Source organism: Odocoileus virginianus, chromosome 24, assembly GCF_023699985.2.
Source record: "Odocoileus virginianus isolate 20LAN1187 ecotype Illinois chromosome 24, Ovbor_1.2, whole genome shotgun sequence".
In the NCBI taxonomy this organism is placed as follows: Eukaryota; Metazoa; Chordata; class Mammalia; order Artiodactyla; family Cervidae; genus Odocoileus; species Odocoileus virginianus.
The window spans coordinates 21,758,443-21,773,628 of record NC_069697.1 but is presented as its reverse complement, the minus strand read 5'-3'; the positions used below and the strand labels follow the sequence as shown (position 1 = coordinate 21,773,628).

Below are 15,186 nucleotides of genomic sequence, written 5' to 3'. Positions count from 1 at the left end.
CCCAGATAACTCCCTCCTTTCCTGACCTCTTTCCAAGATTTCCACAAGATCAACAAAGACGTTGTGTGAAGTGATAGCCATTCTCATTCATGCTATTTCAAGTCTATTTTTTCTCCAGACTGACCCCTCAAAACTCGAAGTTATTTGGAGCACGTCCCACCCCTACTCCTTCCTTTTTATGGACACTCCGTGACCATGAATAACTGAAAATCAGGCCTGCCTCCGCCCCTTCTCCCATCAGTGGATGATGTTTTACCTGCCTCCAGTGCTAATAAAAACAAGTCACAAGTAGGGTGATTTATCTATCCTAGCAACACGTATTTAAATGCATAAATTAGTCTTGATTTAAATTATACAGGCTCATTATCTGTGAGAAAACTGGGCTGCCCCATTAGCCTATTAGAATGATGAGTACTGTGCCTGTAGCCCCAATAGCTGTCCCTGGGGAGTTGAATCCAGGAATAGAATGAGCCCTTCTGCTCCCAGAACCAGCACAAGGATGTGAGGCAGCTAGGGAGGGCCGTGGTATCCAGCCTTCCCACTGGGCTTGGGGATGGGTAGGGGGCTTGGGCAGGGAAGGACCCCATTCTTCCTGATTCTTAAATGGAGACACGGGAGACACAGGAGATGGGCTTCTTTTTCTTGCCTCTGCATCTGACCATTGAGGTGACAGTTTGGGTTTGTGCAGCAGTGGGAGGCAAGAGAAATGCTTAAGGGGCTTCAGGCAACCGGACACACTTGGGGGGGATTGGAGACATCCATGGGCTGTGATCACTGCAAAGATTTCTATCGCCCATAACTCTATCTGTGGGAAATTGATAAGCTCTTTGGAGGGGGTAGTTTAACCCTGCAAGAAGAAAACTTTTAACTCATCCAACAAGAATTATAAGTGTCTACTCCATACCAGGCACTGAGCTAAGATCAGAGGCTACAGGATCTACCCAAAACAGAATCTCATCCCTGAGAAGCTTTTCAATTTGCTGGGAATTTCAGATAAGATAACAGGTCATTTTAAAACAGAGTCTTAATGCTACTGGTAATAAAAATTTTTTTCCAGAAAGATGACAGTGTATCTTTTCAAAGTCATACTAGGTCTTCTGACAGCCTTGATTTGGCTAACTACTACTACACAAGTTAAGATCAAGTCCTTGAAAAGTAAGATCTTAACTGGCAAGAAATCGATAAGATGCAAATAATTTTTGTTCATTGGAAAAGATAGCTTCTAAGGGTTATGATTTTATTGCCTATGTGTGTTAGTCACTCAGTCGTGTTGGACTCTTTGCGACCCCATGGACTGTAGCCCACCAGGCTCCTTTGTCCATGGAATTCTCCAGGCAAAAATACTGGAGTGGGTTGCCATTTCCTTCTCCAGGGGATCTTCCTAACCCAGGGATTAAACCCAGGTCTCCTGCACTGCTGGCAAATTCTTTACTGTCTGAGCTACCGGGGAAGCCCACAAAGGGGACACTGTGGCTGCATGGGCCAGGAAGCAAACCTGGGTCTCCTGCATGGCAGGCGAGAATTCTACCACTGAACCACCCATGCACCCAAGTGCCATGCACCTTATTGCCTATAGCACATTGTAGTATGCCCAGATTTGGATCTAAGATAGCAGTCTTATATCAACATTCTTCCTTTTACTTACCACATATAAATCAGTTTCTTTTATGTTCCTTTGACTCAACTTTATTACCCTGCTAGCACCCTTATTAATGAATTAAATGAATATTTGACATAGGCTCATGATGTATGTTTGTGAGAGCTGTGTCATTTACCTTCTGGAAATTACAATGTGAAACTACCTTAGAGAAAAGGGGTTAAGGGGTCCCAGATGAGCAACACCAAACAGTCTTAGGGGTTTAGGGAAGACTTCTCAGATCATCTAAAGTTAGACATGAAAAGTGAAGGGTAGATGAGGCAAAGATGGAAGAGGGTGGTGTACTAGGGCGAAGGAAATAGTTTATGTCAAACCTGGGGATGAGACACCTGCATCAACAGGTCATAAGCCCAAGAGCATGAGTGGTGAGAGGCAAGGCTGGGTGGGGTAGGTAGTAAGCAAGAGCAAAATCATGGCTGGACTTCAGTGCCATGTCAAGGAGCTTGGTCTTTATGTAGAGGGCATTGGGAAATCAGTAAGGGATTTTTAAACAGGGAGAAGACATGACTGGATTTGGCTCCTGGGTTCACTGTTTCATAACCCAGGTGGAAAGCTCATTTACCCATATAATAATTACACCTTGCTGAGGTTCCTTATAAAATCCCTCTATAATTCTGCTTCACTCCAGTTTCTACAATTAGAAGATATATTGATGAATAAATTCATGGAGAGATTTATATATATATATATATATATATATATATATATATATATATATATGATGGAATGCCCAAGAATGGATATTTACCATTTATAATGGTTTCTTTCTCTATTCTGGTCTAGAGTAAAAATAGAAAAAGCAGATGTGCAAAAAAGCAAGGCTGACATATTTCAAAATACAACTCAAAGTAATGGGCAAATCAGAGCCGAAGGAGGAGACTCCAGAGACCAGCTATTAGATGCAATTGCTTTGGTCAGAAAGGTTTCTGCTTCTTTCAAGTTTCCTTGGCCAGATGTTTCCATTTCAGAGAATAAATTATAAAGCAGTTAAGCACTTTTAGCACAAGGGAACATTTATCTTGTTATGATGCAGTTTGTTGAGGACTTTTCAGCAATCATAGCACTTTTGTTTCTTGTCTCATTTCATCCTCAGAGGAGCCTATGAAGCAGACAGGATGAATGCTACCATGCCCATTTCACAGATGGAGAAACCAAGGCCCAGAAAGGTAGTAATTTGCCTACCTGCAAGGTAGGCACGGTAGACTCGAAGAATGGAAAAAGGATAATCGTGTTACCAGTGCTCTGAATGACCATGAAAGTTATACTTATTACATATGAAATAAATGCAATGACAACTGCACTCACTTTCCATGTTGGTGACGTTATGCTAAAAATCTTTCAAGCTAGGCTTCAGCAGTAATTGAATTGAGAACTTCCAGATGCACAAACTCGGTTTAGAAAAGGCAGCGAAACCAAAGATCAAATCACCAACATCATTGGATCATAGAGAAAGCAAGGGATTCCAGAAAAACACTTCCTTCTGTTTCATTGACTACGTTAAAGCCTTTAAATGTGCGCACCATAACGAACTGTAGAAACCTCTTAGAGAGATAGGAATACTAGACCATCTTACCAGTCTCCTGAGAAACCTGTATGCAGGTCAAGAAGCAACAGTTAGAACTGGACATGGAACAACAGACTGGTTCAAAATTGAGAAAGGAGTATGACAGGCTGTATATTGTCACCCTGTCTATTTAACTTACATGCGGAGCACATCATGCAACACGCTGGGCTGGATTAATTACAAGCTGGAATCAAGATTGCCAGGAGAAATATCAACAACCTCAGATATGCAGATGATACCACTCTAACGGCAGAAAGTGAAAATGAATTAAAGAGCCTCTTGATGGGGGTTAAAGAGGATAGTGAAAAAGCCAGCTTACAACTCAATATTAAAAAAACTAAGATTATGGCACCTGGATCCCATCACTTCATGGCAAATAGAAGGGGAAAAGGCAGAAGCAGTGACAGCTTTCCTCTTCCTGGGCTCTACAATCACTGTGAATGGTGACTGCAGTCATGAAGTTAGAAGATGATTGCTTCTTGGCAGGAAAGCTATGACAAACCTAGACAGGACATTAAAAAGCAAAGATGTCATTTTGCGACAAATATCTATATAGTCAAGGCTATGGTCTTTCCAGTAGTCATATATGGATATGAGAGTTGGAACATAAGGAAGCAGAGTACCAAAGAACTGATGCTTTGGAACTGTGGTGCTGGAGAAAGACTCTTGAGAGTTCCTTGGACTACAGGGAGGGCAAACCAGTCAGTCCTAAAGGAAATCAACCCTGAATACTCTTTGGAAGGACTGATGCTGAAGGTGAAGCTCCAGTACTTTGGCCACGTGATGCAAAGAGCTGACTCATTGGAAAAGGCCCTGAAACTGGGAAAAATTGAAGGCAGAAGAAGACGAGGGTGACAGAGGATGAGAAGGTTGGATGGCATCACTGTTTCAATGGACATGATCTTGGGCAAACTCTGGGAGATGGTGAGGGACAGGGAGGCCTGGCGTGCTGCAGTCCATGGGGTCACAAAGAATTGGGACACAATTTGGTGACTGAAAAGCAACAACAAAATGCAATGAAGGAACAATTCTGTTCTTTCTCCTTTACTATGTATTAAATGCGTAAGTACACATCTATGTGTTTTTTCACTTGTTTGTTACTGTTACTAAATTATAAGTTCCATCAGGGCAGTTTTATATTGATCTATGACAAACAACCCTAAAACTCAATGGCTTGAAACCAGTAATTTATTGTTTCTCATGATTCTGTGAGTCAGAGATTTGGGCAGGGCTCAGCTGATTGGGTCTTTTGTCCCATATTCAGGCTCCACTACTTACAAGCTGTGTGATCTTAGGTAAGTTATTTACCCTCTTGGTGCTTCAGTGTCCTCACTTAAAAGAAGCTTACAAATAATAATCACTTCTTCGGACTGTGATGTGCCTTAAAATACAAGTGAGATAACATGAATAAAGGGTATAGAACAGGTCCAGCAACTTATTAATAATTTTATTATTTATCATAAATAATTATTCTTGTTATTAGATTTGTGTCTGCATTTGCATACTGCCCGCTACAGTATGTGGTTCTTCCTCTCTGTCCATGCTGAGTCTGCCAGTCTTTCTCTTCATCTCTCTGAACACTTCTATTCCATCTGTAACCAGTCCCTCAGCAAGCCACAACTATGCCATGTCATTTGGAGTGCGTGTCAGTGGGCTCAGGCATTTGGAGAGACACAAATAACAGTGGATGTCATTCTGTGTCATCATTTCCTCTCACAGATGCTCGGGTACTTTTACAGCCTCTCACCTACTCCCACTTCCCGTGGCCAGCTTCCTGGAGCTGCTTCCAGGAGGCAAATGTGGTGGTGTGGTTGGCTACTGATTAGAACCTTAGTGGTGCTACCTCAAAATGTCTGTGTCGTAGATGGCTCCGTCAGTTGCCTGGGAAACGAGCTGTGTTCTGGAAGTTAGTCTGGCTCCTTGGTGAGTAGGCTGCCTGCAGTCCTGAACTGCAAGTCTTCAGCTCTTCACTGGTATTCTATCTTTCAGGATTCCAAGGGTAACCAGGCTTTCTGGATTAGGTACTGAAGTCAAGATGAATGAGGCTGGCTTCAAATTGTAGCTTTGGCTTGGATTCTGTCTGCCTGGATTTATCAGCTTCTATGTGAGAGTGGACTTTGAGGAAAGCTGAGCATCGAGAAATTGATGCTTTTGAACTATGGTGTTGGAGAAGACTCTTGAGAGTCTCTTGGACTGCAAGGAGATCCAATTAGTCCATCCTAAAGGAGATCAGTCCTGGGTGGTCATTGGAAGGACTGATGCTGAAGCTGAAACTCCAGTACTTTGGCCACCTCATACGAAGAGTTGACTCATTGGAAAAGACCCTGATGCTTGGAGGGATTGTGGGCAGGAGGAGGAGGGGACGACAGAGGATAAGATGGCTGGATGGCATCACCGACTCAATGGACATGAGTTAGAGTAAACTCCGGGAGTTGGTGATGGACAGGGAGGCCTGGCGTGCTGCGATTCATGGGGTCTTAGAGAGTCGGACACGACTGAGTGACTGAACTGAACTGATAGCCCATATGTCAGACAAAGTCTCTGTCAGTCATTTGTTGCTGATTTCTTTCATCTGGGTTATAAAGAGCTGTGAGGTTTGATCAATCCATTATTTGACTTACAGTACGTTATTTTCTTGACTTACTGTAAGTCAAATAATTGACTGATTTAATAATTTCCTTAACCTACCATAAGTCAAACAATTGATGCTTTTGAATTGTGGTGCTGGAGAAGACTCCTGAGAGATCATTGTACAGCAAGGGGACAAACCAGTCAATCCTAAAGGACAACAACCCTGAATATTCATTGGAAGGACTGATGCTGAAGCTGAAGCTCCAGTCTTTAGCCACCTGATGCAAAGAGCTGACTCACTGGAAAAGATCCTGATGCTGGAAAAGATTGAGGGCAAGAGGAGAAGGGAGGGGCAGGGGATGTGATAGTGAGATTACATCACTGACTCAAAGGACATGAGTTTGAGCAAATTCTGGAAGGTAGTAAAGGACAGGGAAGCCTGGCATGCTACAGTTCATGAGGTCACAAAGAGTTGGACACAGCTTAACAACTGAACAACAACAAGTTATTTCCTAACTGTCAAGATTCCCATATTTACCAGGGTGAAACTCCCTAATAAGGTGTTATAAACCATATATGGATGATCAGGTTGGGCACTGCACAAGGATGCCCAGCTAAGTGGGCTAGTGTGAGCTGAAATCTAACCCATGCTCAGCTTACTAACCCATGCATCCTGGCTTGGACTGAAAGAGTATCATTTTCTAAGTTGCCAAAAATTGTGATACTTGGTAGGATATGTTGAAGGATTTACCCTGTACAGGATGCAGAAAATCATGTTGGCTATTCAGAGCTGATCTGTAGCATGCCTATTTTCAAGAGGAGACATTTGGTATAAAATAGTTGAATTCAGAGCTATAGAGACTTCTTTTCACCTTTCAACCTCACTGCCAGTGCACATCTAGAATTCAAGTCTGTTTCCATTCTCCATCATGGATACTTCCTGGAAGGGCTTGGGATCAGGATTAGCATCTATCTGCTTTAAAAAATGCAAGCCAGTGCCACTGTCCATGTCCTTCACCAGGAACTGAGGTGAAGGGTCCTGATGTCACTCACAGGAGCAAGGCAGTTCAAATTCCCAGTGCTGTTCTTCCAGAAAGATGGCTGTTCAGGTGAATGGATAGTGGAGTGAGCCCTGCCTCTGCAGTCTGCAGTCTCCTCCTTTTTTCAGAGTTTGAAATGCATTCATTTATTCAAGAGGTACTTACTGAGGGAGGCAGTTCAGTCTGGCATCATGCAACCTGAGTTCAAATACAAGCAAGTTATTTAACTTTTCTGTGCCTCAGTTTCTTCATCTGTAAGACAGCAGTAATGATGATCCTCCCTCAAATGGTTGTTGTGATGATTAAATGAGTTAATTTGTATAATCTATGCCTGACACAGTACAGGCCCTTAATAGAAGTTCCCTCCTGTTTATGCAGCATCTATAATGTGACAGGCTCTGGGCAACGCTGAAGGGGATCTAGGCAGCCAGGCAGTGCACTCCAGGCCTTCTGCAAGTTTACTGTCTAGCAGGGACCATAAGGGGGCTTCCCAGGTGGTGCTAGTGGTAAAGATCCGCCTGCCAGTGCAGGTAGACATAAGAGATGTAGGTTTGATTCCTAGGTCAGGAAGATCCCCTGGAGGAGGACACAGCAACCCACTCCAGTGTTCTTGCCTGGAGAATCCCCTTGGACAGAGGAGCCTGGTGGGCTATGGTCCACAGGGTCACAAGGAGTCAGATAAGACTGAAGTGTCATAAGTCAGATATGACTTAGTATGCACGCACACACACACAGGGACCATAGACAGGTAACTCCATCACGTATTATGGGGCAGTGTACCAAAGCTTTTCAAACTTTGTAAGAAGCACCTGTGTTAGCCATTAGGGAAATGCACATCAAAGCAAAAATGAGACACCATTTCATACCCACTAGGATGATTAGAATTTTAAAAGGCAGGTAAGGATGTGGTGAGGTTGAGAAGAAATCTGAACTCTCATTCTTTGCAGGTGAAAATGTAAATGTTGGCAGCTACTGTAGAAAACAGCCTGACAGTTTCTCAGAAAGTTAGGCATAAAATTACCCCATGACTTAGAAATTACATTCCTAGATGCAAAACCAGGAGAAATGAAGATGCAGCTCCACTCAAAAACTTGTATCTGAATGTCGATAGTAATATCATTTATAATAGGCAACACCATATGTGGCATGATGACTCAAATATTCATTAACTGATGAGTGGGAAAATAAAATATGATATATCCACACCAAAGGACATTGTTCAGGCATAAAAAGAAATGAAGTACTGATGCACGCTACAACATTGAAGAATCTTAAAAACACTAAGTGAAAGAAGTTGATCACAGAGGACCACGTATTGTATGACCGCCTTAACATGAAATGTCCAGTATGGGTCAATTTATAGAAACAGAAATAGACCAGTGACTATCACCAGTGACTGTCACACTTGGGACAGGGGAGTAGGAATTGGGGAGTGGCAGCTAAAGGATATGGGGTTTCTTTGGGGGATAATAAAAGTGTTTTAGAATTGATTGTGGTAATGGTTGTATATACTCAAGGCCATTGAATTGTGTACTTTAAATGGGTGAATTTGACGGCACATGACTATATCAGTAAATTTTTAAAAGAGAAGTACCTGGAGTGTTTGTTTAAAATGCATGTTTTTTGAAGTCAGTAAGCTTGACTTCTCCAGCTCTGTTTTTCTTTCTCAAGATTGCTTTGGCTATTCAGGATCTTGTGTGGTACAACACAAATTTTAAGATTTTTTTTGTTTTATATCTGCAGAAAATGCCATTGATAATTTGATAGGGATTAAAGCTACAGTAAACAAAACAGTATGGTACTGGCATAAAGATAGACTTATAGATCAATGGAACAGGATAGAAAGCCTGGAAATAAACTCACATACCTATGGTCAGTTAATCTGTGATAAAGGAGGCAAGAGTGTACATTGGAGAAAAGACAGTCTCTTTAGTAAGTGTTGCTGAAAAGGGGACAGCCACATGTAAAAGAAGGAAATTAGAGCATTCTCTAACACCACAAACAAAAATAAACTCAAAATCGATTAAAGACTAAAAGGTAAGACCAGATGCTATAAAATTCTTAGAACTCTGACATAAATCTTAGCAATGTCTCTTTGGATCCACCTTATATAGCAATAACAACAAAAATAAATGGGACATAATTAAAAGCTTTTTCATAGCAAAGGAAATAATAAAAAAAAAAAAAAGAAAAGACAACCCACAGAATTGGAGAGAATATTTGTAAATGATGCAACTGACAAGGGATTAAACTCTAAAATATACAAACAGCTCATGTAGCTCAATTAAAAAAAAAAACAAAAAAAAAAAATGGGTAGAAGATCTAAATTTCTCCAAAGAAGACATACAGATGGCCAAAGAACATAAGAAAAGATGCTTACTGTTGCTAATTATTAGAAAACTGCAAATCAAAACTACAGAAAGGTCTCACCTCATAGAAATCAGAATAGCCATCATCAAAAAACCTACAAACAATAAATGCATCAATTCTGGAGTGGGTATGGAGAAAAGGGAATGCTTCTACACTGCTAGTGAGAATGTAAATTGGTATAGCCACTATGGAGAACAGTGTGGAGATATCTTAAGAAACTGAAAATAGAGCTACTGTGTGATCCAACAGTCCCATTCCTGGGCATATATTGAGAGAATACCATAATTTGAAAAGATACATGCAGCCCAATGTTCAATGCAGCACTGTTTACAATAGCCAAGCCACGGAAGAAACCTAAATGTGCATCAACACATAAATGGATAAAGAATATGTACAATGGAATGTTACTTAGCCATAAAAAGAATAATGCCATTTGTAGCAACATGGACGGACCTAGAGATTATCGTACTAAGTGAAGTCAAACACAGAAAGATAAACATCATGATATCACTTATATGTGGATTCTTAAAAAATGATACAAATGATATAAATGAACTTATTTACAAAACAGAGGCAGAGACTTAGCAAACAAACTTATGGGTTACCAAAGGGGAGAGGTGGAGGAGAGGGATAAATTAGGAGGTTGGGATTAACATATACACAGCTCTCTATATAAAAGTAGATAATCAACAAGGGCCTATTGTATAGCACATAGAACTCTATTCAATACTCTCTAATAACCTATATATGAAAAGAATCTGAAAAAGAATAGACATATGGATATGTATAAGTGAGTCAATTTTCTGTATACCTGAAATACAAAGTGTAAATCAACTATATCCCAGTATAAAAACATTTTTATTGCACATTTTCTGTACCCTCTTCTTAAGATTTTGATTCAAGTTTGGGGTGAGTTTATACAATAAGCCTTATTTTTCTAGTCTTCTGTTATACTGGCAGTTGAGACAAACAGTTTGGCTAGGGTAAATCATGAACAGCTTCCTGGATGAGGTTGTACTTGGAGTGGACCATACAGGTTAAGGTTAATGCAGGGAGAAAAACTTTGCAGGAATAGAAAACAGAACAAATCATATTCACAGGTCAAAGTGTCTGATAGAATATCAGCTGGTGTTTCCCCAAGTCTGAATCTGGCTGAGGGAAGGAACTGGGTGAAAGAAGAACATTCGTGGTCTTACCCAGTGACTCATTTTCCTTTTTTGACCCTCTGAGCTTCTGCTATCAAGGTATTTTTAGACAGTTCACACAACCCAATAAGCCAGGGCAGGAAAATGTCAGGGAGAAGACGGAGGGGGATAAGGCAGGTGAGTGACGGCAGTTCCTGGCAGTCTCTTCTCTTAGAACTGAGCTCTGTAATAGCTTCTGTGTTGGAAACTATCATTATGTGAGTTAGAAATGGGCCAAAAGGTAGCTATTAACAATCCACTGAAGGTCTTACTTTAATGTCCAAGGGGGCTCTTCGGAGCTGGCTCTTTCTGCACGCCCTACAGAAGTCTTCTATGTGGCTCACTCTTTCCATGACCCTCAGGATCAATAGTTTTCCAGAAAGGGCAAAATATCAGATACTCAAACAGTCTTCCTAGGGAGGCAGGTAAGGGGAAAGGTGATCTGAAGATGTGTATTTAGTAAATACCAGGTGGAACCAATGAAATCCGTGAGAGTCACGGGGCAAGGAAGGGAGAGAGGCAGGAGAGTGGGAGTCAGAAAAGCTTCTAGAAAGAGAAGAAATATAATATCCAAATCTAACTTTGAAGGGTGAAATGAAATCCTCACCAGATTAATATCAGCTACAAGGTTGAAGCAACTTTGAGATATAAAGACTTGTATTCTTTCCTGCATTCCTTGGTAACCAGTGGTTCTCTGGAATCGAGGTAACCAAATTATCCTGGATTGTTTGGGACTTTCCTGGTTTTCAAACTGAAAGTTTCATGTCCCAGGAATTCTCTCAATCCCAGCAAACTAGACAAATTGCTTGCTCTGATGGTAATATGAGCATCTCATCCTCTGTGCCTCAGAAGAGAGATGATACAGTAGAACAAGGAGAACAAAAGAGCCAGTTCTTGGCCTCCCTAGCATAGACCTAGGTATGAGGCAGGATGGGCATGAGACTGTATGATCATGTACAAAGGGCAAAGCTTCCAGCCCAGTTTAGATACAGGTTCTGAGATGGCGCCGGACAGGGTTAGGACCAGATATAAGGCACAGATCCTAGACCAGTGTTGACCACTCAAGATGTGGTTAGCATTGCTAATCTGGCATGTTACCCAGTTTTCATTTGAATGATCACATGTAGCTAGTGCTGCACACCTTGGTCTTAGATACAGCTGGGCCCTTTCCGCTGAACAGAGTCATGGGAGCAAGGGAGTTGTTGAAGCTGAATGATGGATCCTCTGGATAAGACTGGGAAACCGAGAGCAGAGTGGATCTGAGCCTCATTGCTGGGAGTGGGAAGACTCTGAACGTCCCTAAGCCAATAAGACACGAGAGCAGAAGGTGTATCTGTGCAATGTGTCAAGACAGACAGGTCCAAGGCAACCCCAAGGGGTTTCTGGGGTCCCAGGATGCTGTGGGCAATATATGGCCATGGCACCCAGCATGGTAGAGCAATCCAGACATGACTCAGGGACTTGGCAGATCTGCAGGTGCTTGGTAGCTGGGAAGAAGCAACAACATAGAAGGAGAGATGCCTACCATCTAGACCTGCCATCTCGAGCCCACATCAGCTCCCTGGAACTTCCTCAGAGCCCAGGGAGAAGCCATGAATCGACTGAGATGAAGCCTCCATCATTTTCAGAAAGAAAGGGAGATTTAACACAGACATTAGGTTCAGATACAGGAAAATAGAGTAAAATTTCTTGCACAACTGAATATATAGACTGAGGCTTATACCCTCTACACTCTCATATCCTTATGTTTCCTCTTGCATGGTGCAAGTATGTAACAAGCATTTACATAAGCCTACAACAGTCTATGAAAGAAGTACTGTTATTACCTGCACTTTACAAATGAGGCAGCTGAAGCCCAGAAATTCTTGTAACTTTCTTCCAGACACCCAAGGCTCATAAATGTTGCAGTCAAGATTCCATCCGAGGTTTGTTGTCCTTTCAAAACATTTAACCTCTATCCAGGTTGGAATCTGTTTATCTACTTTTAATCCCATTTTCTTTTAGAAACAATGCCCTTCTTATCTCAGAGAAGCCTTACTCACTTTAAATACACGCTTTGAGCAGAGATTGCCAATCAGGATAACTTACCACCCAGGCCAGATGAGGAGGAAGTAATGACATGGATTCAAATCCCGTTTTGTTTCCTTTTGGGGACACAGTGACTCCTTATTTTGCAGGCTCTGTTGCGGTTACATGGACCATGTGAATGAGTTGTGGCCAAGGGAGTGAGCAAATGTGGGAGGATGTGACATGTGTCTTTCACTCGGGAGACAGAGGGACAGACAGACTGGGAGATATAAGGAAGCAAAGACATACATCAGGTTAGAGAAGTATGTCTAGGAAGGACATGGATGTAGTCCCTGCCCTATAATACTGAGTAAATGCAAATAGAAGAGAAGAGCTACTACATTTGTCAGACAAACCACAAACCTGAGTTTCAAAAAAAAGTAAAAGTCTTTGTTGAAGTTGTAAAACAATCTCAGGCCTCAAAACTCACCCAGGAGGACTTGGAATTCCGAAGCAGTGGAGCCTCCTAGGAGACCACACTTGTCAGCATCTAGTTCAGATGTGCCAGGGGGATGATAGACAAGGCAGTGTTTTCCAGAGGCTAGAATTAGATCAAGTCAAGAAAACAGGACTGCTGTGGTCAAGGAGTGCCTTTTGCATCATTCTCTTTACTGAAGGGGAGTAGTTTCTTGTCCCTACTCCTCCGATGTGTGGGAAATGGGACAAAATGACTTGCCTTCGAATTCCCTAGTCACCAGATCACAGTGAGCCACATCTGGTCACCCAGCAAGACCACAATGCCCAGCTTCCTCTGTAACTCAGTAGAACCACCTGACTGAATCTTGGCCAATGAACTGTGTATGAGCGGAGAAGAGAGGTGGGGTGGAAGGGTCCCAAAGGTGGGGCTGAGCCACCGTTGAGTAAACCAAAGGGACAAGTTGGTAGGTAGAATGGGGAAGGGTCCTCTGCTCCTATGAACTCGGGCCAGTTCTTGGTGGGAGTCACTCCTTTGGAGTTTTCTAGAAAGGACTGCTGTTGCAGTTGTATGGATTATGTGCTGGACAAGAAGCCTTGCTGAGAGAGTAAGTAAAGGCTAAAAATCCTAGCTCATGCTCTGCTCACCTAGCCACGTGTCCTGGCACTACTAGGCTGTGTCCACCTGGGACAAGGTCGCGTATGTCTCTACATAAAGCGTCACCTCCTCACTGAGCCGTGGACCTGGAGGGCTTTGCCTGCTAGAGGGAGCCAAGGGTTTCCCACTGGTTTTCCTCCTCTCCTAGGAGACGCCTTTCTAATTTATGCAGAGGAGCCGCATGGGCTAGTCTGGTGGCTCCATCTCTGCAGTTTTGGCATCGACTGGGGGTTGCCATGTCAGACTTCTGACCACTTCCCTGCCATGACCTTGCTTTTACAGGTGGTGAAAACATGAGACTCTGGCTCCTCTAAAATCTTTAATTTGGAATAAATTAAAAAGTATAACCTTATTTTCAAAGATGTGTTGAGCAACACTTCTACTTCTTTCCAAGCTTCTTCCTCCCATTTATGGTGGGCAAGTAGGAAATGTGAGGTGCCCTTTGGGTGTTCCTGCAACTCTCAGGACTACCAGGAACTGCTGGAAACTTGTACTCATTTTTATTATGATCATTTTTCTTCTTGCCTCCTTGATTTGGTATTTCTAGTAAACCTCCTCATTAAAGCAATATTAAGCCAACTCATACATATGTATATAGTCTCTTAATTATCTGTTGATGGATATGGACTGTGATACATTTACATAATGAGCTTTTAAAACATGCAGATGCACTTTACAATTAGACCCAGGTGGGGGCTGGGTGAGGCAGAACTTGGAAAAACAAGCATACTTTCTCTCTCAACAATATCAAAGGCGCCTACTAGAGAACACTTGAAGTTTGAAGGTGCAAGCTTCGTTTCTCCCTACAGATTTCAGATAATATTAGGGATGTTATATTAGAAGTCAGGCCAAGTGAATTGCAATTACATCCTATTCTGAATGCTGAGAGTGAAGCAAATAAATCGGGAGAAGAGCAATAATGCAGTCAAGACTGGGGAGCCATAACTAGTGTGGTGAACATTCCTATGTCCTTCAGTAATATCCAGTTCCCCTCCATTCTCAGCACAGGGGAGAGGCACATTGCCCACACTTGAAACTAGGCATGGCCCTGAAAGATGAGCAGAGATAACATTGGTCAATTTGGTACAGAAGTACTGAAGAGCCATTTTGTGAGATTCCAAGTTCTCTTCATTTTGCTTTGAGTCTGGAGAAACCCAGATGGGAGAGCTTCTGTCAGCCTGGGCTCTGGACTCGGGGGTGGCATGGAGCAGAGATCACTATCAATATATGCTGTATATGCAGCGTTCAGTTCAGTTCAGTTCAGTCACTCAGTTGTGTCCAACTCTTTGCGATCCCATGAATCACAGCACGCCAGGCCTCCCTGTCCATCACCAACTCCCGGAGTTTACTCAAACTCATGTCCATTGAGTCGGTGATGCCATCCAGCCATCTTATCCTCTGTCATCCCCTTCTCCTGTCCCCAATCCCTCCCAGCATCAGGGTCTTTTCCAGTGAGTCAAATCTTCGCATGAGGTGGCAAAAGTATTGGAGTTTCAGCTTCAGCATCAGTCCTTCCAATGAACACCCAGGACTAATCTCCTTTAGGATGGACTGGTTGGATCTCCTTGCAGTCCAAGGGACTCTCAAGAGTCTTCTCCAACACCACAGTTCAAAAGCATCAATTTTTCAGTGCTCAGCTTTCTTCACAGTCCAACTCTCAC

The 15,186-nt window shown here is 42.4% G+C and overlaps 1 non-coding gene across 1 annotated transcript; it reads right to left on the bottom strand.

Annotated features, from left to right (window-relative positions):
* Positions 1 to 1,474: 1,474 nt before the first annotated feature.
* TRNAG-GCC (transfer RNA glycine (anticodon GCC)) lies at positions 1,475 to 1,545 on the bottom strand. Its single transcript has one exon. It is a non-coding gene; the product is annotated as a tRNA-Gly (tRNA).
* Positions 1,546 to 15,186: the final 13,641 nt, after the last annotated feature.